Here is a 24,731-nt window from a genome sequence, read left to right as displayed (position 1 = left end):
TGCTGTCTAAATCCTGCTTGATATATAGTCAATATGCTGTTTTCTTCTATCCAGCAGCTAATTCCATTCAGCAACTGCCTAGCATAGATTTTTTGCATAACATCAATGAGGCTGATTGGCCTATATTTCCCAGGATCTTCTCTAGATCCTTTTTTATAGACTGGGATTATTTCTGCCCCTTTCCATGTCTCAGGCACTGGACCTCCCCTTGCTATAGCGTTGCTTAGTAGATTTATATAGGGTGCCCAAGTTTCTATACTATGTTTGAACATATCCCCAGGGATCTTATCCAAACCGGGAGCTTTTCCTGGCTTGATCGCTTTAATGGCAGTCACCGTCTCCTCCAGGCTGAATTGTATATCATGTAGATTGCCCCAAGTAGCTAGAGTTTTGTGCTTGGAGGAATAAAAGTCAAGGTTGGGGGGATCAGAATAAAGGTATGTAAAATGGTTAACTCACGCTTTGGAGTCTATATGATGTTCTGTATTGAATATCCCCACTTTACTGTCTTGAGTAACTATTTTCCAGAAAGTCATTGCGTCATTACGTTTGGCTGCTTCCAGCAGATCTTGCCATTTTTGACCCTCCCAATTACTTTGGGCTATAGCCAGTATTTTCTTATAGCTAGCCCTTGCCTGTTGTACAGCTAGTGGATTTTGTTTTGTTTTAGGGCCTCTATCAATATTGTTTTCCCCTCCCTGCATTTGGTGGTATACCATGGACTGGATGGGGTGGTTTGCACCTTCTCCTTTTTATGCTTTTGCTGTATCTGTTTGGTTAGGTAAGGTCTTAGTGCAATGCTCATTGACTGATGGATGGCCATGATGGGGATATCAATACAATTTTTATGAGCATGAGGCTCCAAAAGATCAGCATTTATATTATAGATATTTGTCATAACGCCCAAGTTGCCTAATATTGCTGGCCATTTTACAACCCTTCTGTTATTGCTAAGAGTGGGTTGTAACTCCACCATATCATGTTCTATATGTTCCAGATCCAGGAGGTGGCCCCTGAGTTCGATTATTAGCGGAAAATGATTGCTTTCCCTCCTTTTGTCTATTCTAAAAGTCGCTAATCTTTCCCATGTACTTATGCTATGCATAATATAGTCTATTTTCGAGGTTGAATTGCCTCTCTGGAAAGTATTCATATTAAGGCCTCCTTCACCCACTCTGCCATTACACGCCCTCAGTCCGTGCTTTAGTGTGAGTTGCAGGGTGGCCACAGTAAGGGGGACAGTTTTTTCTATTGTTAGATGGGGGATTTCTCTCGTTCGGTCTTTGTCTTCTGCTAAATGTTCAAGTCCAATTATAGGTTCATAGTTACAATTAAAATTGCCCCCTATCATAATTGTCTCTCCTACTGGAATCTTTTTGAGCAAGCCATCTAATAATTCTACTTCAGGTGACTCCAGATTTGTCCTTCTAGGCCTTATATACACATTGAACAAGTGGGATGTCACCTTATTTTTATTTCCCAATACCAACCACAAAATATCTTCTGACTCTGTGACTTGTGTACGTATCTCGATGTTCAGTGAAATTTTCACCCAAGCAACCAACCCCCCCAGACGGCCTCCCTCTGGCTGCTGAAGTTGCACTAAAAAAAAAGGTTTTATATCCCAATTTGTGCGGTGGGTCCTTAAGCCAGGTGTCTTGGAAGAGACAAACATGATAATGATCGATGTAATCCTGCCATTCAGGATCTATGAGCTTACATTTTAGGCCCGCTTCATTCCAGGAGATCATAGTGACTATTCCCCTTCCATTTAAGGTTGTGACGTTTGAAATGGGGCTCAGGGATGTGGTCAATTCTTTCCTGCGGGGCAAATACTCCCCTATACTCCCTACCCCTCTAGCATGATATTTATTCCCTTCATGGGGCTCAGCTACTAATGAGTCCCCAATTGGTCCCACATGTGCCTGATCTAACTGGGTTAGTCAATCTACTGTTTCAAGATTGGAATCTCCATTTCTCATTTGCATTCCCCCATTATTATGCTTGACCCTCTGAACTATGGGTTTGGTAATAAATGGGTCCGGGCTAAATCTCATAGCTTTAATTTTGGGGGCAGTGGTTCTCTGTTCCATATCAATCAGACCTTCAGTTAATCTTCCATCCTTGAGTGTCAGTGCAACAACGTCCTGCTTCCCCGTCTCTCCTGGCATTCTTTCTGCCCTCGTAATATCTGAGCGGATTATAGATAGGCAGTGTCTTTTGGACCTGATACAGTGTATAAGCTTATTCTTTAAGGAATCCTCATCTTCTATGCTATTTTGGGCCAATTTCGGAACATTTAACAGATAAACAACATTGGTCCTAGTAGGACTCTTTTCCCCCTCAAAGTAACGGCTCCATGTGGTGGGAGGGATATGATAATTATGTGCTAGGGTATAGGGCTTCGAGGTAGGTACCACCTTTTCTTTTTGTAGCCCTGTTTCCAGGCGTGGTTCTCTTCGAAGGTTCCCTGTTTCTTGGCGTAGAACTCCAGCCTTGCTAATAGGATAATTACGTAATCCAGTATTTCCCTCTTTTACCCCTCTCATACATCCCTGTGATCAATGTAAAATCTTGGCTATAGCTGGGATAGGCTTGGGGTGGGCATTCAAACTTTGAGGACATGTAGATCTACCTTGTGTATGTAATGGTGCTAAGGGGTTCTCCTTTTCACTCTGAGCTCTGTGGGTTCCCCTGTCCCCCCCCTTTTCCACAATATCTGATAAGGTTCTTACTTCGTATTTTAACTCCCTAACTTCCTGGATTAAGCCAGAAAGTAGATCATAAAGATCTACTAGAGTTCTTGTTTTGTGTTTTAAATAATTCTCTAGTTCTTGATTGGGTAATGATATCTTCTCTCTAGCTGACTGTACTATTGGGATAGTTTGATCTAGCTCTTCCACAAATTCCCCCTCCTGTGTATTCTGTACTTTATTAGTAACGAGTTCTGCCAAGACTGCATACTTGTTGGAGCACACGACATCACTCTTCTGCGTGTGGCCCTTCTTCCTGATACTATCTATGGTGCTTGGGTGTATGGCTCGAATTATGGCATCTTTGGGGCTACCTGTCCTAATATCAGGCGATACCTTCCCCTCTTGCTGGCTAACACTCTCAGTCAGTTTATCTTTCTCTATTTCAGCTTTCTTTGTGTAGTAGGAGGTGATCTTTTTATCAGGACCTTCCCGGGGGGGAGCCCTATTGCTTAATAATGACTCTACCTCCTCAATGAGATCATCAATTTCAGCTATAGTACCGTTCTCGCCAGCATTCCTAAGTTTTTTTGTGGATTTCTCCTTCCCCCTTGGGGGTTCTGATGCCTGGCGTTTTCCCATGTCTATAGTCACCTATTTAATGCTTCGGCTCTACTGGAACCAGTTCCAGGCCTCCGGATTCTTGCCCTGATGGTGTTGGTTGAAGTGACTTAAATGGCTAGAATCCTCAGTAAAGTCCTTTTTTAGAAATAAGCGCCGACACAGTACCTTCAGGCTGCCATGGACTTATGAGCTGCCTAATCCAGACGTCTTTGGATGGATGTCAGGGGGGTGGCCCTGCCCTGCCTCTTCCTGGCAATGACGGGCAAGGATGGGCCCGCCCTTGGCCCGGGCTTTACCCGGGCGCCGCCCACGCGCGTCCCGCGACGGCAGGAGCGCGAATCAAATTTAAAGGGCTCCTGCCCAAAGAATCGAGTCCCCGGCACCTCCGACGCGCTTCCCGCGACGGCGGGAGCGCAAATCAAATTTAAAGGGCTCCTGCCCAAAGAATCGAGTCCCCGGCACCTCTGACGCGCTTCCCCTTGCAATCTAATATTGCAATGTTCCCACCCTATTCAAGAGCACCTAAAAAATCAAAGGACTGATAGATTACAGATATATCAGTCATACATGCTGTGGCCTCACACAACCAGGCTAATAATATTATGAGCAGGTTTATCAGTATGGATACCTCCATAAGAGTCATGAAATAAAAGCCATAGCATTGATTTCAGTTGGGGCTGTGTGGGAAGCAGCTCCTGCCAATAACATGTCCTTTGATACACTTGGCACTGCCCTTGCTACTACTGGATCAGGGGTAAGCAAGTCCGTGCCATGCATTTATAATAAATATATATATAAATGTTCTGTTTAGTTTCCCTATATTCTTCTGTCTTTTTTTCCCCTCCAACTCATCAGTAAATTGAAGGCTATTAAGTAGATACATTTTTATTCCTATTATGAGATTGGAGGTCAAAGGCATTACAGTGTCACTTCCACCACTTGCATTGCAATGGGTCAATATATATCATAGAAGCGGAAAGCAGAATGAATCAATGATTGGTCATTGTAAAGTGGGACAGCGGCCCCCAATAGGGCATCATGGCGTTAGATAAAATATAGATCTTGAAGACCAGAACGAAGCATGGTTGAAAGCAAGGTTTTCATTTTTTTAAAACAGCCAGTGAGGGAGCTGAGTGCAAGTCAACAGGAAGTTAATTCTAAAATGAGGCCTCCTAAAAGGCAAAAAAAGTCCAACTATTCTTCAATTATTTATGATACAAATGATGAAAAGGAGGACCCTAATACTCTGTCTGGCACATTCAGATGAAAAAGCTTCTGCAAATAGCCTTGGTCTTCTCTCTTTTGGGATCCGTAGGTAATAATCATTGCTTTGAAAAGCAACCTTTTGTGAATAGGGAGCCAGTGCAGATCATGTAACCAAGACAGGATGGACTGATGCCTCAGTATATTCAGAACAAGTAAAGCAGCCTTGTTCTAAACCAACTGGAGTCTATGAATAGAGTACTTAGGTAAACCCAAATAGAAAGATTTGCCAAAATTTTGTCTCTCAGTAATCACAGCATGAATGATAGATTTGGGGCCATTGAAAGGTAAAAGTTCTAACATCTTTCTAAGAGACTTCTACAAAGAAAGGTAAGGAACATAGACTGCTGAGATTTGTTCGTGATTTAAAAGACAGATCATTGTCAAATGTAATGTCAAGATTTTTAGCCTTCAGAGATGGGATAGGAGTCTGACTTAGTTTAGATGTCCACAAAGCCAGTGCTAGAATGGCCAAAGGCCAGAAGACTAGGATCTTGGTTTTGTGTTAGGTGAGCTATAGGCAGCTATTGTGAAACTGTGCATCCATTTATCTATACTATGTAAATACCAAAAGATTATACAGTTTGTGACAGAGGAGCAAGGTAGATGTCAAAGAGCATGTGACTCAGAGATAATCCCTGTGGCACACCTTGCTGAATCTTACTGGTAGCTATAGCCCTTTGGTACCAAGGAACTAAGATTAGCAATAAACTTCCAGAACTCAGCAAGAATTATCACTCAAAGATAAACATGTATTTCAGAAATACAATGAATTTGCCACAAAACATGAGCTGCCAGTTTCTGAAAATACAGTAATTTTCCAATAAAGTATAACATGTTCATTTTTCTAAATAAACACAATCCAATCAGAAGTTTGTAATTTATCTGAATGAAAACACTATTTTTGTTTGGAAATATTGGAATTCCATTTCCGATACATACATGTCCTCAAACATAATTTTCTAATATTCATGCAGCACTTGCATACAACTGTCAAGCATGGACAGATTCTATCTTTCATGACTACTTCATTTCATCATCAAATATCAGGAAAGTCCATCATAATGCAAAGATTTTCTCCGCCACTATGCCAGGGACAGTCATAATTGTGTAAATACTATCTATAAGATGGCAGGGCTGAGCACTGTTATTACAGGCCACATGTATTCTATACATAGCTACAATCATGCTAATAATTCATTCTCACAATGTTAAGGTTGAGCGGGATTAGGTCAGGTACACTAATAGTTCAGGAGTAGCCACAACAATGTCAAGAATTTCTGCAATACATTAAGGTTGTGCATCATTAGGATAGGAACACCATTATTTCAAGAATGTCCACACCATTTCAAGGATTGGTACCATAGGATAGGGAAACAATATGCTATGCAAGTCAACAATAAAATCACGAATGTGCACAATGTTATATTCTCCTGTGTGGGATATGTGTAATAGGAAAAATGATGTATGTTTACAGTGTTTAGTTTAGAACTAGAATGTTAATGGGCGATGATTCTTCTTTGGTCAGTTATTCTGTGGCTGGCTTAGACAAGGTTCACGCTGCTCTCAGTTGAAATAAACTTCAATTTTATTCAAACTTCTGTTGGTTTGCAGCTCAGTTACTTCACACAACATGTCAATGATGGGTGCTATTAGGTCGGGAGTGCTCTTACGCCAGGGATAGAAAGCCTTGCTAAACTTGTGCCAATTATGGCAAGCATGCCCACGATGCCAGAAATGTCCACAAATATGTGAAAAATGCCCTCACTATCTCAAAATAAATACCATTAGGCCAGGGCATCCTCACCCGATGCCCTCGCTATCATACACTCAAATAGACACAAATACACACACTCACAGACCGATCTATCTGCTCAGATACAAACATGTGAATACATACACTTATGCAAACGCAGACTTTTCACACTTGTTTAACCACGCTTATCCTCCAAAGCCATGATATCACTAGTGGGCCTCAACTGCCCCTAGCTCAGTCCCTGACATGCTGAACAGTTCAAACACACAAAAGGTAATAGGATGATGCTTGTAATTTGTATAACCACTAGCAATCGCTCTGGGGGCATTCCAACCCATAGTTCTTTTGTCCACCATGCCACCTCAGATTAGACCCAGCTATTTGCAAATCAGTGTTCACCTTGCTTCAGTAGGAACAGTCATGCTTGACCTGCCAAGCTGGTCCTCTCTAAACGGGGAACAGAAACAACCTAAGACTGGTTTCACCCTTATTGAGGCTCTTCAGTCCAGCGTAGCTTGATTCCAGTGGCACAATGAACAAGGGACCAATATCCACTTTGGGGGTCACATCAAACCCAAAAATAGATGATAAAAGGGTGCTTGCAATAAATATAACCACTGACAATTGCTCGGGTAGCATTCCAACCCATTGTCCTTTAGTTAACCACGCCACCTCAGATTAGACCCAGCTGTATGCACATCGGTCTTCACCCTGCTCCAATAGGAACAGTCTAGCCGGCACTGCCAAGACAGGTCCTCTCTGAACCACAACACAAGAAACCCAAGGCCAGTTCACCCTCACTGGGGCTTTTCAATCCAGGGTAGCTTGACCCCAGTGGCTCAGAGAGCAAAGGACGCATGTCTGGGCATACCCTTGATCACTTAGGGCATCAATCAAACACAATAAGAAGATGATAGGAGGATGCTTGCAATAAGTCTAACTACTGGCAAACACATTGGATAGCATTCCAACACATTGTTATTATGTCTACCATGCCATCTCAGCTATATGCAAATCAGTCTTAACCCTGCTCCAGTAGGAACAGTGGAGGCTGAACTTGTGAGTCGGGTCCTCTCTGAACTGGAACACAAGCAACCCAAGACCAGTTTTCCCTAATTAGGGTTCTTCAGTTGGTTATAGCTTGATTCCAGTTTTTTGTATGATTTAATTTGTCTTCCTAAGTTAGATGGGTATGCCTAGACGTGGGTCCCATGCAGACTGTGCCACTGGAAGGAAGCTATACTTGGCTGCTGAGCGCTTATAAGAGCAAAACTGGTCCTGGGTTGCTAGAATTCCATTTCGGGGAGGATCTGGCCTAGCAGTTTGAGCTCGACTGTTCCCATTGGAGCATGGTCGAGAGTATGATTTGCATATGGTTAGGTCCAAACTGAGGTTGCATAGTGTGCAAAATAATGATGGAATGTGATGAGGCCTGAGTGATTACCAGTGGCTGAGATTATTTCAAGCATTCCATCCATCATTTTTTGCATAGTTTTGTATGTTGGAACAGTGCAGCAAAAGTAAGAGGTAGAAGCTGGCTACATTTGTATCTGTCATTAGTTCTATCGTGGTCACAGCCCATTCTGATCATTGAGGCAACTGACAGGCAACCTCAGCAAGTAGGCATAGGAGATTGGGATCTTGGGGAGGTATTTTCCTGAAAGAGGGCTTGTGCATATAAATCCCTATGTATGCATACAATTAGACCTGGCATCCTTGGTGTGGTTCTTCCATAACATTTTGCCTCCAACCCTATTATTGTCTTACTTAATTTTTGCTGGCTCTGGGACTCTGTACACTTTACCACTCCTAACCAGCTCTAAAGTGGCTGTGCTATCGCCTTTAAACAGGGTATGATTGGCTTATACCCAATTGGCACATTTAATATACTTGTAAGTCCATAGCAAAGTAGTATCCCATGTACCCATGGCTTGTAAATTAAATGTTACTTGTGGGACGGCACCACCGATTGTGTCAATCACTTAAGTAGCACTTTACACATGTCCCAGGCCTGCTAATGCAGCCTTGTGAGCAGTTTTCAAAGTGCCATGTCAACCTGGCAAAATAAACTGCATGACAAGCACAAACCTTCCTTTTTAGTACACATGTCACCCCTAGCGCAGGCCCTGAATAGCCCACAGGGCAGGGTGCAGTGTATTTGAACAGCTGGACATATACCTTTAAGTTCTTCTTGTCCTGGTAGTGGAAAACTCATAAATTTGTTTTTCGCTTCTTAAAGGCCTACCTTTCCTACAGGATAACAGTGGAGTTACATTATTACATTTAATAGGCTGTAACTTCCAATTGGAAGCAGGTGGACAGGTCAACTTTGGTGTCTAAAGAATTGTGATTAAAGGCCCTCCTTAATGGTGAAGTCAGATTTTTAGTCACAATTATGAAAATGCCACTTTCAGAGCATTGGTGTTTTCTTGTCCTAACCATTTGATGCCTGCAGCCTGTTCCTGGATCACATGACTAGGTGTAGCTGGCACTCTCACCTTGTGTATTGCTCCCAGACAATGAGACAACAGAACAATAGATAGTGGAAGGATAGCCCTCGCTTAGTTAAGGAGGAGGAGCTACCACCAATCACACTTGCACATCACAAAGGCTCTGACTGAGCACTCTCCCAAAAGGTTTGTCAGTAGTCTTTTGTGGCCCCAGTTAAGCTGTGTCCAGGACAGGGAGGAATGGGATGTCTGACACCTCAGGGAGTTGAATCCTCTAGAAACATCCTCCACTTCAAAGTGGGCACCAGATATAAATATTGGACCTCAGACACCAAGAGGATCATTACAAGTTTGGCGATACCAGGACCGCCGTATCAACGATAGGGGTCGTACCACCAACGGGCCGGCAGAGAAGACTGCCAAATAATGACCATGGTGGTCTTCCCAATAGAGGACAGCCAAACTACCGTCAGTACCGCCAGTGCGGTCATGCTGCCACAGAGGACGGTTGCCACCTTCAGGCCAGAGGATACCATGTTCCTGCAGGACATATTACAAGGCTTCATACCACCAATGTTTCCGCTGTGGGCGCACCACTGCGAAAACCCTGGCGGAAACCAACTCTGTAAAAGGAATACTCGCCTTCTGGAACACATACCTGTCTGAGCCTGCCATGGAACCTGAACTGGAAGTCCTCCTACTGCTCTTGCTCACATAATGACTCCGGAACCAGCAACAAAGACAACAACCGTGAGTATACACTCCTACCTGACACTGTAGGGAGAACCCAAAGTACACACACAGCACACACATCCGGGATGGCTTGCGACAGTGACACACACATGTAAACACACATGCATACTCATACACACACACACCTACGTAAACACACGCACACCCATACTACATACACGCACTCCCATACAACACCCACCAAGTCCGACACACACGTGTAATGTACACACTAACCCACAGAAACACAGCACCAGCACAGTCTAACACAGCAATACACAACAGCACTGATCCACACAATGACACCACAACCTCAACTACACAAACGCCTCGGCAAGCAATTTCACTACACACCTCCACATGAGATAACATATATACAACAACACATAACAACACCTGACAAACAATATACACAATCACACATCAATTCAATGAAGCATATGTCATACGACGCTAACACAACACAGAACTCATCTGACATATTCACCACCACAAACATGGACGCCCACACAACAACCACATAAGTGCACACAACACCACCATTACACATGTCAACACAAACTATACACAAGTCATCTACATACATGCATGTACCAAACACAAACATACCCTACACACAATATACAGGCATGACAGCGGGACAAATAGCAGGGCCTCACCCACACATGCAGCCGAGACACAACAGCTAGCAAAACCAACACACCCACACACACACACACACACACACACACAAACCAAAGCCACCAAATGCAAAACGGCCATGTGGAAAGAAAAGCAGGACAAGCATGTTACCATCGAATTCAACAACAGGTTGGCTCAGATGTTTTAAAATCTTAAATATGGGACTATAAAAATAAGCATTTACAATGAGAAAGCCATTAACCAGTTCAAAGTCCAAAGTGCCAAAGGCACAAATGGCACCTCTGTGTACCCCTACATGACTCCAGACAGCTATATGACCTCCACAGGTTAGGGGGCTCAAGGGGGCAGGCAGGCACCTCAAGGTTTGGGGGGCAGAAAGGGAGGTTTGGGCTTGGGTTTGGGAAGGGGGACTTCGGGCTTGGGCTTGGGAGGGGGTCCTTGAGCTTGGGAGGGCTAGGCTTCTTGGCAGGGGCAGGGGTACTAGCAGGGGGCAGGGGAGGCTTTGAGGTGGAAGGGCTGGACTTGGGGAGGGACACAGATCATTTGGGGTTATCACGGGGTAGGAGAGGAGTAGGAAACAGGGAAACCTCCAAGTGGAAAAGCTTCTTAGACACACAGGGTGGTCATAGCTAAAAGGTTTGTGAGTGGAGGTAGAGGGAGTGGTTGTAGGAGGTGTTGGTGTGGATGTCTTGGGTGCAAGTGTGTGTGATGAATGCTGTGGGTGCTGGGTGTCTGTTGGGTGGGTGAGTGCGGGCATTTATCTGTCTTGGGAGGAGGGAGGGAGGAGGTGCTGGAAGATGCCATGCTGGATGGGTGACTGTTGGGATGGTATCTGTAGGTACGGAAAATGTGCTGCATGTGGGTGTATCAGTGGTTGTGGTGGCTGCGGATGTAGTGACTGGGGTGGATGTCTGTGGGTCTGATGTTGTGGTGACTCTGGGTAAGATTGAAATTGTGGCTGGATCAGTGAATGTTGGTGGTTGCAGGTGTGTTTGGTGTGGTGTCTGTAAGGGAGGGGGCGGTGGGGGAGACTGTGCAGGTAGTGGATTTTGGCGAGTCTGCAGGTGGATGTTGTTTGTGTGCATGCCAATAGTGGGTCTTCAGGTGCTTGTGTTTGTCAGTGGTATCCTTGGCTGTTGAGGTGGATGCATGCCTAGGTGTCTGTATGCTTTAACTGGGTTTCGGATGAGGAGTTTGGGATTGGGAAGATGTAGGTGGAGGGGGAACAGTAGACAAAGGGTGGCTGGCTGCCATCAGTGTGGAGGCCAGAGCCTGAAAGGATCTCTGTACGTCAGCCAGTGTACCATGAATGCCTTCCAGGAACGCATTGCTCTGCTGAACTTGAGCTGGCAGACCCTGGATGGTATTCACGATGGCCGACTAACCCACAAAGATCGACCTCAGGAAGTCAATAGCCTCCTCACTGAGGGGAGCAGGGCTGACAGGGGCAGGGGCAGAGGTGCCTGCGGCGAAGGAGACTCCTACCCTCCTGGGTGAGCGGGCATGGGCAACTGGGTGGGGATCTACAGAGAGGGTGGTGTTTAGAAGGGGGTGACGGACAATGATGGAGCTGGGGCGGTCCTAAAAGGGTCCACTACCGCCTGGGAGTGTCCATTGGAGGAGGATTCCAAAGACTCCATGCCGCTGGGTCCCTCGATGTGCTGGTAGCAGCACATCGGGTCCCGTGGCCTGCAGCATCCCCATTCACTTGTGCCCCTTCTCTTTTGCTTGCCGATGCTGACGCACACAAATAGAGAGAGAGAGGGAGGGAAAGAGATAGAGAGAAAGAGAGGGTTAACACATACCTCACATACTCAAATTTAAACATGCACATCTGTGAGAATATCCTAGCTAGGCTATCTCAGGTGCCAATACACATTTCCTACATCATGTCACAACATGACACCACTACCCACCCCTGTATGTCAACCCTCACAACTACATCTACATCCAAGTATGTCAGCATGACTGGAGTCATCCATATGATCACCACCATAGAAGTGTCTGCATGGACATCATGCTCTGGATGAAGTACAAATGTCTCCCTAATTTCACATCATCCCTCTCCATACTCCTATCACCCATGGGAAGTGCAGCTGACTGAACAAAACACATCAGGCCTGTACAGTTATAACAGCTGATCAGTCCATGTCCTTTGTTAAATATCCATGACAGTGAATACTACTCCACCCACACACCACACACCATCTGCCTGTCACATTACATGGCTGACATAACACTCTGTACAGTAATGCCAATATAGATCTAAGAACTGATTAAGCCACTACAAGTTATACACCTATGCAGGTGACATTTGATGTGTACAAGTCTGGGGTACAGGCTTGTGATTCGTCTAACCCAATCACAGAGGGAGATCTGCACACACCAAACACATATCTATCACAACTAATTATACATCTAAGTGCATCTACATGGCCCATATTGCACATGTTACACATCCATCCTCAATCACTGAGTGCAGTGTTACAACTGATGAACCTCAGAAACACACATATGATATCATGGTCCACATACAATACCACCACACATGCAGTTTCACCAGTAGGACCTCACAACATGATAACAACACCCTCATTCACACTATTCCAGATTTGTGAATAACTGTACCTAAGTCCAGACAACACACATCTCAGATGGTAAATACATGTCGGCATTATGAATAAGTCAACTAACACCACTGCCTTTGCACTCACATCACATTCCACCACTACACAGGGCAGCCTCGGGAGAGTAAATACAACATCTCATAAGGCATACAATACCCAATCCTGTCCTAATCACCCACTTCAGCTAGGCCAAGGGTAGCAGACATTGTCCCACTCCATCAAATGTGCCCCCAAGTAACCATTGAGACATGATGTAGGCAGCATATAAGCTGTGTTGCACTGTAATTGCTAGGGCATTGGCATACCTATCATTTACATAGCATATTGACAATGACAAGGTCTGCCAGGGCACCTACCAACTCTAATACAATCCCATTGGGTTATAGGTTTCAACCCCACAAGTCTAGCACTAAGAAATGCATGATGATTGCAATCAGACCAAATCAAAGGAACAATCCAAATGACCCTACTTTAGCAACCTTCACGTACCCAATAGATAGCAGATAACTAATATATGGGGATACAACTATCAAGTCATTAGTCCAGTCCTTTCCACGCCATATCTGTGGTGGAAGTGTAATGGCTCCCTCACATGGAGTCAATACCATAACCAGTACTTGATGTATATAGTCCCAGTGATAAAAGGAGAGTCACACAGTTGCATATACAGGTGTGCTATACAGATGGGAATGGACTGACATCTTAGAGCCACAAATGCCCAAGTGCAGATGGATGGAGCAGGTCATTCTCAATGAGTAGGGTGATACACAAGTTCACACCCATAGTAAAGGCAGGATGGAGTCACACATGTGCCAGTATGATCAGACTATTTCCACAATGAAGACATGGAGAAGTCTGGATATGGGAGCTGTACATCAAATGACAGCAAACCATCAAAACACATCTACAACTAATACTCAGGCCGGGTGGTTACTACCCATTCCTCCCAAGTCTACACACATGTTACATTAACTACATTGTCACGTAAGCTACAGTGAGGCAGCTAATCCCATAGAACCCAAGCCAAGACCCAGGATACTCACCCCCTTGTGGCTGCTCTGCTGCCCTCAAATGCCTATCCACCTCAGGGTAGGTCACCACAAAAATGCGGGCCATTAGAGGGGCCAGAATCCTTCGGGCACCCATCCCTCATTGGGAGGACATCCCCAGCTGGGCCTCCGCAGTATTCCAGGCCCAGCGTCTCAGGTCCTCCCACCTTTTGCAACAATGGGTGATCCACCAACTGTGGACCCCATGGGTTCACACTTCTTTGGTGATGGCACGCCGGATCCATTTCTTCTGATGGGGATTCACCAGCATGGATGAGACAAACGAAAGGAGAAAGTCACCATACCAACAGGAGTGGCCTATACACATCTGACTCATCAACTGCCCACACATACCCATTCTCTCTGCCCACACGCCTTCACTTTATGCCCTCTGCATGCATGTACTCCCTAACCGGTACACTTACCCCATGCACCCTCACACGCACCCCTATCACACATGACTATGGCATTGGGCTCACCTGTTCCTCTGGTGCTCGATATAACGCCCCATACAGGTAGGACCCCTTCCGCAAGCTTCTCCAGCTCTTCTATGGTGAAGGGTAGGGCCCTATCACCTGCAAGACGTGGCATGATGACTCCCAGACACAGTACACAGCAGCTCAGGTCTTGGAGCAACAGTGTCAGGTGTCAAGTGAGCAAGACTGCAGAAAAAGGTGGTCACAGCCGATTGTACACGACCACCACTGCCAGCAGTCCTCGCCATTGGCCCCAGTCCCATAGGCAGCAATGTTAACCAATGATTAGTTGCACAGCGGTTGTGACCGCCTTCCGCCATGATGGCATACACTGGCGCACTTAGGTCCTTTCCAGTGCTGCAGGACAGGCAGCTGCCATTTTGTGCTTGTATCATGCATTGATTTGCCAATTTAAGTGACCATACACATAATCGGTCCAATATGTTGTGCCATCATGGTAGCGCAAAGACATGTGACACAGTGACGTGATGTGGCAGTATATCTGTTGATGGGCTTGCTTAGATAATCGGAGGGACAAAGGTGGTGTCACGATATAGGTATATCCCATTACTTCTGGAATGATTATTGCAGGACAGCTCAGTTTGCCACATATGGTACATTGCACATGTGGTATGTGTCCTATACGACTTACAGGTTCAGCATTGTGCTGCAAGGCTGGTGTCCAAAGCGATTCAACATGCCCATTATAGTACATGTCAGAAGTGCTACACCTGTCCAACAGTTTTAGGTGTGTGCCATTTTGACACGTTATGCTTACATGTGTCAAGTACATTTCTCAGTGTACATTCTCTCCTCTCTACCTAGATAGCCTGCCATGAGGAGAATGAGACAACCATCAGTGTACCGTCCACTAGTTGACCTTGCAACCATGGAGGACAGGCATATCATCCAGACCTATCATCTGAATCAACAGACCATCATGGATCTATGCACACAGTTGGAACCTGAACTCTTACCAGCCATACGCAACCCCTATGCCATCCCTCCCACAGTACATGTCCTGTCAGTGCTACACTTTCTTGCCACAGGCTCCTTTCAGAATACAGTGGGGTTGACAGCAGGGATGTCACAGCCCATGTTCAGTCTTGTGTTGAAGGATGCACTGTGTGCATTGTTGAAACACAAGGACAGCTACATCAGGTTCCCCCATTGTGCAGATTTGGCCTACGTCAAGGCAGGCTTTTATGATATGGGATACATCCCTCATGTGATAGGGGTCATTGATGGCACCCATTTAGCCCTGGTCGCTCCTAGTGTCAATAAATAGGTGCATAGGGACAGGAAGAACTACCACTCTATTAATGTTCAGGTGGTGTGTCTGGCAGTCCAGTACACCTCACAGGTTACAGCCAAGTTACCTGGATCTGTGCATGACTCCTTCATTTTGAGGAACAGCAATGTCCCACACATGATGGCACGACTACACACAGAGAGGGCCTGGCTCCTTGGTATGTATGCATTTGAATGTGTTTCACTCGTATGGCACCTTTCATCACATCCTACCCTGTCACTGTACCTGTTATTTCACTGATCCTACATCTTTTAACAGTGACTCTGGATATCCTAACCTTCCCTGGCTGTTGACAGCAGAGAGGTAACCTGCCACAGATGGAGAAGTTGATTTCAATGAGGCCCACGGGTGGATGAGGCGTGTAATCAAAAGAACATTTGGCCTCATGAAGGCCATATACAGGTGCCTTGACCTATCTGGAGGTGCCCTCCTCTACTCATCCCAAAAGGTATGCCAGATAATAGTAGCCTGCTTCATGCTCCACAATCTAGCTGTCAGACGTCAGACACCATTGCTGGCTGATGAGGGTAAAACAGCTGGACCAGTGGCTGGTAAACCTGACATGGCAAGTGATGACGATGCAGAGGAGGAAGGTGAAGCTGATTCTAGGACTGAGCTCATCAATCAGTACTGTATTGTGAGTTTGGGTAAACAAGTGTTGTATATCCACATGATTTGCTGACAATAGTTCTCCTGAGTTGACTCATCAGTGGGAGTGTAATGTGGTCATATCCCTATGTGTGTGTGTAGGGGAAACAGACTGATTAAATGTAAGGTACAAAGTAAAAGTCTCTTAAATCTAACAAGTGTACTCACTGAAGTTTCCTAAATTAACATCTCCAGCGTACAGACCAGTATATAGCTATGTTTGCTTCATTCTCCTTTTCTCATGTAATTCGACCCACTGACTGTGGTAAAGAAATACGTGCCTCTGCTATCTATGGCTTGAGCCATTCATAGCCACTAGCCATTGCTGAATGATTTGAGAATTGAGGGTTGTAAATGACAGGTGGCAGCTACAGTGATTTATGATGAACATTCTGTGACTGTTGTTGTATAGGTACACTGTGGGGGGCCCTGGTTATGAGGTATTCTACACTTGGTACGACATCTATGTGCTGCATATGTGCTTTGTGTGGCTCCATGCCTTACATCCTGATGGTACACTCTGTCATTGTCTTATTGCAGGTTGGAATACTGACTATACGCTTGTGTGGGCCAGGGTGATTGATGGGGTGTTGGTGGTGCGTAGTGGGTGATGGGCACTTGTGATGTGTGTGTTGTTGTTATGTGTGGTTTGTGTTGGTAGTGCAATTGTGTTGTGTGTGCTGGATGAGATGTGTATCTGTGCGTGTGGTGTAATGGTGCTATATGAGTTTATTTACCTGTTCTCTGTGTATGTGTAAATCGATTTAGTTGCAAAGGATTGTGGGTTGTGTGGATGTGTTTTATATACTGCTGTGAGTAGGTGTGTCTGCTGTGTGTATATGTGTCAGGTGTGGGATATTCAAACTGTCCAATGTGGTGGTGTGTTCTGACTGCAGTGGTTTCTGAGTGCGGCGGTTCGCACTGCCAATGGTTTTCTGCTGTGGAAGAACCGCTGTGGTTATTTGTGGCTCATAATCGGGTGGGTGGAATTGTGCTGGGCTGACGGTGCTGATGGTAGAACCGCCTCTTTCCTGCTTTCCTGTCTCCCGGCGGTGTTGGATTTGTGGCTGATTTTAGGCAGTCTTCATGGTGTGAGTCGTGATACCACGGTCGAATTACTGCCAATATGGCGGTCTTCCGAAAAGACTGCCTAAATCGTAATGAGGACCCGACTTTTACTTTCACTTCTAGATCTGTGGACTTGTGTGCGAGGAAAAAGGACAAAGAAACAAACACAATGTAAGCAGTGAGCCACTCCCAGCACCCCCATCCTGTCCTAAACGTAACTAATACATTAAGAGTCCCAATGTGCAACTGCCACATACACCTGCTGGCCAATAGGTGTGAAAATAATATATCATAAAGTTCAGAAATGCTAATGCACCATCTGCAAAATATCAATTACAATTGTCCACCATGTAAAAATATTTTTCTTTATTATTATTATTCACATCGTGATTCCATTCTGTATAGCAAGTAGATACAACCAGCCAACGTGTTTCGTCTACCGAGAGTAGATTTCTTCAGGGCTGAAAACAACAACAAACACACATAAAGTACAGAATAACAAAAATACATAACACAACACTCCATTACAGGATACATCCTTCCATTATTTCTCCAAATTGGGATCCATATAGCCAAAACAAAACAAAACTAGAAATACTGTAATTTAAAACGGTCCATCATCCAATACAGTGGCGAAGAACCAGAAAAATTGAATGCTGATATCAGTCCAAACACTAAAACACATCTTTAACAGGGCTATTTACAAATGTTTTTAAGAGTTTTAACCAAGGCAACCATATTTGGTGTTGACAAAAATCAAGAGCGTAACAGATGGGACATAACAGATAGTTAAATAACATTCCTTCCCAAAGGTATCATCATTTCAATCAATAAATACAATCAATTATAAAGGTAAAATATCAATCCTTTTAAAAATATATATGAACCTCATAGTAAAATCCTGAAAATAGTGTACAAAAAACAACTAGGATCCATTTAATATCCATCCTTACTTTATCCCATTTTGGCCTAAGAAATATCATGATAAACACACCTTGATAACAATATATAATTTACATACCGTAAGTATTATAAAGCACAAAAAAAAGTATTGTCTTATTGCTGAAGATTTCACATGAAAAGTTTTATCTCCATATACTTACCTTATCTTATCTTATCTCAGTTCCCAGGATCTACCATTGTCTGGGCTTCCCTATAGCTTGTCCTCCAATCGGCCACCTGATTATTAAATAACAACCATCACATTACCAACTTGAAAAGACAGCCAAGCATAGACCTACTCCCAACACTATTCGCATTGCTTAATGCGCATGAATTGAACACTGTGCATCAAACCATAAATATGGCAGAAGTGTCTATGAGATAACAAAGAAAGTGAAAATGTTCACCCCCCACCAGATCTGAAGGATCATAATAAACCCCTGATATTACACATTTATTAGTAATCTCGTGTATATCAAAAAGACCTCCTGCCCCCTAGTCACATCGGTCAAATATTTAAAGGTCAACCATTGATTCTATAACCTATAAATATCGACTTGGTTAACAGTAAACTGAAAAAATCCTTAAATCTCAACATATGGCACATTTTTACATGAATACATGTGCCACAAGAACTCATTTGACGTAACTCAGGCCTCTTTACCTTTACAAGTGCCAAACAAATACCCCATCACCACAAGCCGAAACGGCAAAACTTGCCGTTCCTCACCAGTGAGCTCTTACACAGGACAAAGGACTGCTATTCTTCTGAAAGGACTGTCACTCTGCTGGACTCCTGCCCTGCTGTGCTGACCTGCTGCTCTACTGCCTTCTTGCCTGGGTGAGAAGGACTGGACCTACATCTCTAGACCAAGGACCCTAGAGTGACTCCAAAGACTAGTTTGCTGCCCCTGATTAGAAGCCTCAAGGACAGAACATGCTTCCAACCACCTTAAACCCAGCACCTGGACTCTGCTATCTGTGAATTCTGCTCTCCCACCTGGTGCCACCTCACTCAAGGACCTTTGAAAGTGAGCCTAAAGGTGCTCTGCCAGCCCATCTATGGATTCAGCAGAATAGATGCATTTCCTTCTTGGTGCATATCCGGCAAAACCAGCGCATCACCTCTGCTGCTCAACGTATTGCCCTTGGAACTGACAAAGCACATTTGCTGCATGGACTTCCCCAATACAATCACTTTCCATCAATATCGCAGCACATCAGAACTGCTGCCGCATGACACATCTCCATGCAGGGACATTGCATTGCACTTTGCAGCTCCCTGGAGCTACCTCTGCGTGACACATCTCAGCCTGGACATCACATCGCCTCTGCTGTGCCACGCATCCTCAATGCAGGACTCCACATCTCTTCACAACCATAATTAAAGTTCTGTGTTCAGCGACCCAATGGGGTTTGCTATCCATCGTGGCCCACCTGAACTTGTGACTTTGTCCCAGTACGGCACGCCCAGATAACCACAGCTTCTCGATTTATGCTTTCTGATGCTATTTTCAGTGAAATCTTTAAACTTGCATATCTCTGGTTCTACTGATTAGATTTGTGTTGTTTTGGTCTTGATCTTTTTAATTTAACTTTCCTCTATTTTTCTAATTTGGTGTGAGATTTCCTTGTGTTGTGTTTTCACATTATTACTGTTTGAAGTGTTGCACAAATACTTACATATTACCTCTGTGTTAAGTCTGACTGCTCTGTACCAAGCTATGAGAGGGTCCAGAAAAGTTGAATTTGGTATTTGCTTGGGACTTCACCCTGGCAAGGATTGTGGTTGCTGCTTGAGTATGGTTTTATCCACCTGAACCTATAACCCAATTTCTTACACATACCAAAAAAAGCATGTATAAAATAGAAGCTCAGTCAAACATGCAAGTGTCACCTCTTACTACAACACTGTATCACTGCCCCTGTACCAAGTGCCAAGGCCAGCTGTGGACACATATGCATATACTCACAACCTTCTGGCTCTTTTTCACATCTACTTAGCTGGCAGCCTGGCACATATAGGTACATGTCATAACCAGTTATTAGCTATGCAGATGGCTTGTGTTCAGAATGTAAATTCAGCTAACGACTGCACGCGACTGGAGGTTGGAAAATGGGGGTGTCCACTAACTAGGCCCTAATAGGCCAGCTAAAACTGCATATACTTTTCCTTCTATTATAATTTGCATGACACCATTCATTTCAATGATAATGATAAATGTATTGTGGTGTCTGCATAATGGCCTTTTATGGCAAGATCACGTCAAAATACACATTAAGCTGTGCAGTATATGAAGGGATGAATTAGTTATCATAGAATCCTTACAACTGCTCTTCTATTTGAATAGTTTTGCTGTCATCTGAGAAGATTCTTCATCATGTTATAAGGAGACTGTAAGTGTATTCATTCTTCTGCGATGTTTTCAAAGGCTCTGACTCTGCTCACTGTGCCCTTTTTATTCTCAAGAAAACATGCAATGCATTCTTTACTCCCTACTTAATTCTAAAAGTATCTTTCTTTTGAGAAAGCTGCCCTGTCTCTCTCTTGATGTGTATGTGATTTTACCCTTAGTTTGTCTAATGGAAAATGGTGGATGTACTTAGCTGGGATCACTGACACAATATAGAGGTAAACAATATCTTTTGACACAAATATTGTGTCAAAAATATTGTTTACCATATATTGTGCCCCTAACCTTATAATGGTAATTACAAAAATATCAGAATTAAAATACTGATTCATACTAATATCGTCCAAAAACATACCAGAATATCATTTTTTATATGTATACATATATCGTCATCCAAAGTGGTCTAAAATGAGCTGCGCACACAGGCTGTTGGTGCTGGTGGCAGGGGGAGACCAACCCCCAGAACAATAATGCAAAACCACATGAGGTACCCCCTCATGCCAGGATCTCAGAATTATAGAATTTTTATTCGACAATAGAATTGCAAACAACAACGCGTCTTGACTCCCACTGAGTCTTGGTCACGATCAGTGAGTTCTTTCCTACTTACAGATATATATGATGCTGCCTGTCCTGCAGCCAATGAGGCATTCTGGGTACTGTAGTCCTCTTACCAGTCTTTAAAAACAAGCCTAATTCATAGTGGCGCTGACACACAAGCAACTGAAATAACATTGTTTCAGGGTTACAGAGTGCTATGTAATTTTGTCCAAAATCCAAAGCGTGACGGGTATACCAGTCATGGCTACATGGCTCAAACAGAAGGATAATTGAAATAAAATAACAATCATAATTAGGATATTATACAGTCCTACCCACAATTCAGTGTGCTATTAATGGCAAGAAAAATTACCACAAAGTGTTTTTAATGGACAAGCATAACACCAAAACCTAATTTAGGGCTGAGTGCCCACATACATTGTACAGCATTGATTTTTGTCCTGTAATAAGTATGGCATAATTTTGCTCTCAGCCCCAAATTCTGTTTTTGCTGGTCATGTTTACCCCTAAATGGACACTTTGGACCTGATTACTAGTGTGGTGGTTCTCAGACAGCAACGTTAGCGTTGGCTGTCAGACCGTAGCGGTTGTGGCGGTCCGACTGCCACATTACGAGGTAGGCGGGCAGCTCCGCCAACCTACCGCCATCGCTGCCGGGATCTTTGATCCCGACAAGCTGGCGGTGGTGGAGTTTGCAAGCACGCAGAGCAGCGCTGAAGTCAGTGTCATCCTGCTGATTATGACATGGTTCTCCCCCAGCATTTTTATGGCGGTCATTCTGTCTGCCGAACTCGTAATTAGGCCAAAGTGCCTAATTATTTTGCCATACTTATTACATGATAATATTCATAACAGTACTATGTAACTGGGCACTGGGTGCCTGGCCCCTCTTTTGGCATGTGTGTGTGTGTTGTATATATATATATATATATATATATATATATATATATATATATATATATATATATTCATTGTAATTGTATTTATATATCGCTTACTACTAAAGTGCTTTTCGATGAGTAGCACGCTACTCCAGAACCCATAAGGATTAGTCGTGGATTGGTATAGGGAAATATGAGCACGGTATTAGTATTAATATATAGAGATATGAGTTAATTTGAGCAAAGGACATGTGAGTCTTTTAGGTTATTTGAGTAGAATAAGGGAGAGATAGAGGAGGGAAGAACCCAGAAGTGTTAATTGGGAGATCACAGTAGTAAGATGGGGTTTGGGATGAGCAAAGGAAGGGGGATGATGTAAGAGTCTGTAGAAAGGTATTAGGGAGATCCGAGTAGGTAAATGGTGTTTTAGATGAGTCAAAGGAGAAATAAATGAAGGAGAATTTAATAGGGTTGTTTGGGAGTTCATAGTCGGAAACTGAGGTTTGAGCTGAGCCAGGAGGGGTAGAGGAGGGAAGAGTCTGGGAAGGGTTATTTGGGAGATCATAGTAGTAGAATGGGCTTGGGATGAGTCAGAGAGTGGAGATAGAGGATAGATTGATAGAAGTATGGAGTGAAGCTTTCGAAAGAGTACATTTTGTTGTTGTTTTTTTCTCTTGTACAGTAGGATTAGAGTAGTATATTATATATATATATATATATATATATATATATATATATATATATATATATATGATTACATAATCAAGGGAATAAATGTGTAAGGAATATAATATACTGAGATTTAAAGTTCAAGAGTTACAGTATTTGAAGTTAATAAATTTGTGTACTTTTATAAAAGTATTTTTTATCTTTCCTCAAAATTTCAATAGTGAAATGCTTGTAGATAAATAGTTAAGATAATATTTGCCTATTTTGATAGATAAAATAAAAACAGAGACTCATAAGCATCTAATCAAGCAACTATTATAGAAACTATGCAACAACCTATAAACTTGTCAAGTGTACAATACATATATAAGTATATACATAGAAACATACACATATCCATACACATACATACACCTACACATACAAATACATACATATGTACATTTATTTGAAGTAAGATATAAATTTGTTAAACAGGTCTAAAGAATGTGTATATATTTTAAAATAAAATAGTTATTATATGTATTTGTACAAAGAAATACACATATGTAGATATATATACATAATCAAATTATAACATGTTTACATACACGGGGCTATGCAGTCCATTGCTGTTTGAGTATGGTGGTTATGTAGGAAAGAGTCAACTCTTGAGTAGTCTTCTGAAGATAAGAAAGTTATTGATGGATCTTATATTTGGGGGAATGAATTCCATAGTTTGGCCGCCTGAACAGAGAAAGATGTACCACCTATTGTCCTTTTCTTGTATGGTGATATATATATATGTATACATATATATATATATATATATATATGTATATATGAATTTTTAAATGTACATATATATATAATAATTTCACGTAGTAAATCTTAAATAATTGTATATGTAACAAATCCAATGAAAAAAATACATTCCACTAACATTTAATACGATATATACTTATATAAGCACACACACACATCTTGATATGTGTGTTTATGTATATAGTGTAACAAAATAATTAAAACATATATTTTACATTACATTAAATGTTTTATTTACTTTATCAAATTTACTATAGTAAAAACATATAAGTATGTATATTTATCTATCTATGTATATAAATATATATTTAAATGAAAAAAAAAAAAATAGTAACACTTTAATGACAAAACATCAAGGGCCTGATTGTGAGTTTGGTGGTCTGAGGACTGCCAAACCTGCGGTGACGGCTGGACTGCTGCACTCCTGACAGGACTGCCAGGAGACTGCTGCCACCTCCAGGATCATAGATCCCAACAGGTTGGTGGCAGTAGGAGTCATGGTCAGCCACGGTGGTGCCAAGTTCGTCACTGCCGTGCTGATCACGACTCCAGTTTCCACCAGCCTTTTCATGGCAGGGACCCTGCCATGTAAAGGCTGGTGGAAAGCCAGTGTTGGGTGCCACAGGAGGACCCCCTGCACTGTCCATGATCTTTTTGTGGGCAGTGCAGGGGACCCCTGACAGCACCATTGGCAGACAGTGAGAATTCAGAGGGTGAAGTGTGCAATGGCATTGGCCTCAGCTCCCCCAATGCCGCTGCACTTTTTCCAGAAATGTCACAATACTATGGCCCTCATTACATCCCTGGCAGTCGGTGATAAAGGCCGGCGGTAAAAAAAATGGGATCACGACCACGGTGGAACCCACCAACACAGACAGCCACTTTAACACACCGACCACCTCAGCGGTAGCAATAAACACTGCGGCGGTAACCGCCAACAGACAGGCAGAAGACAATGTACCACCCACTCTATTACAAGGCACCAATCCACCAGCTTTTCCGGGGCGGTACCAACAACATCAAAAGCACAGCGGAAACAGTACTCTGAAGGGGAACCACTCACCTTTCGACACTCAACGAAGAACTAGGACGTCATGGAGCCCGAACTACAGGTCCTGCC

The sequence above is a fragment of the Pleurodeles waltl genome, chromosome 6 (genome assembly GCF_031143425.1).
Source record: "Pleurodeles waltl isolate 20211129_DDA chromosome 6, aPleWal1.hap1.20221129, whole genome shotgun sequence".
NCBI lineage: Eukaryota > Metazoa > Chordata > Amphibia > Caudata > Salamandridae > Pleurodeles > Pleurodeles waltl.
The sequence above is the reverse complement of the archived record's forward strand: the minus strand, read 5'-3'. Positions refer to the sequence as shown.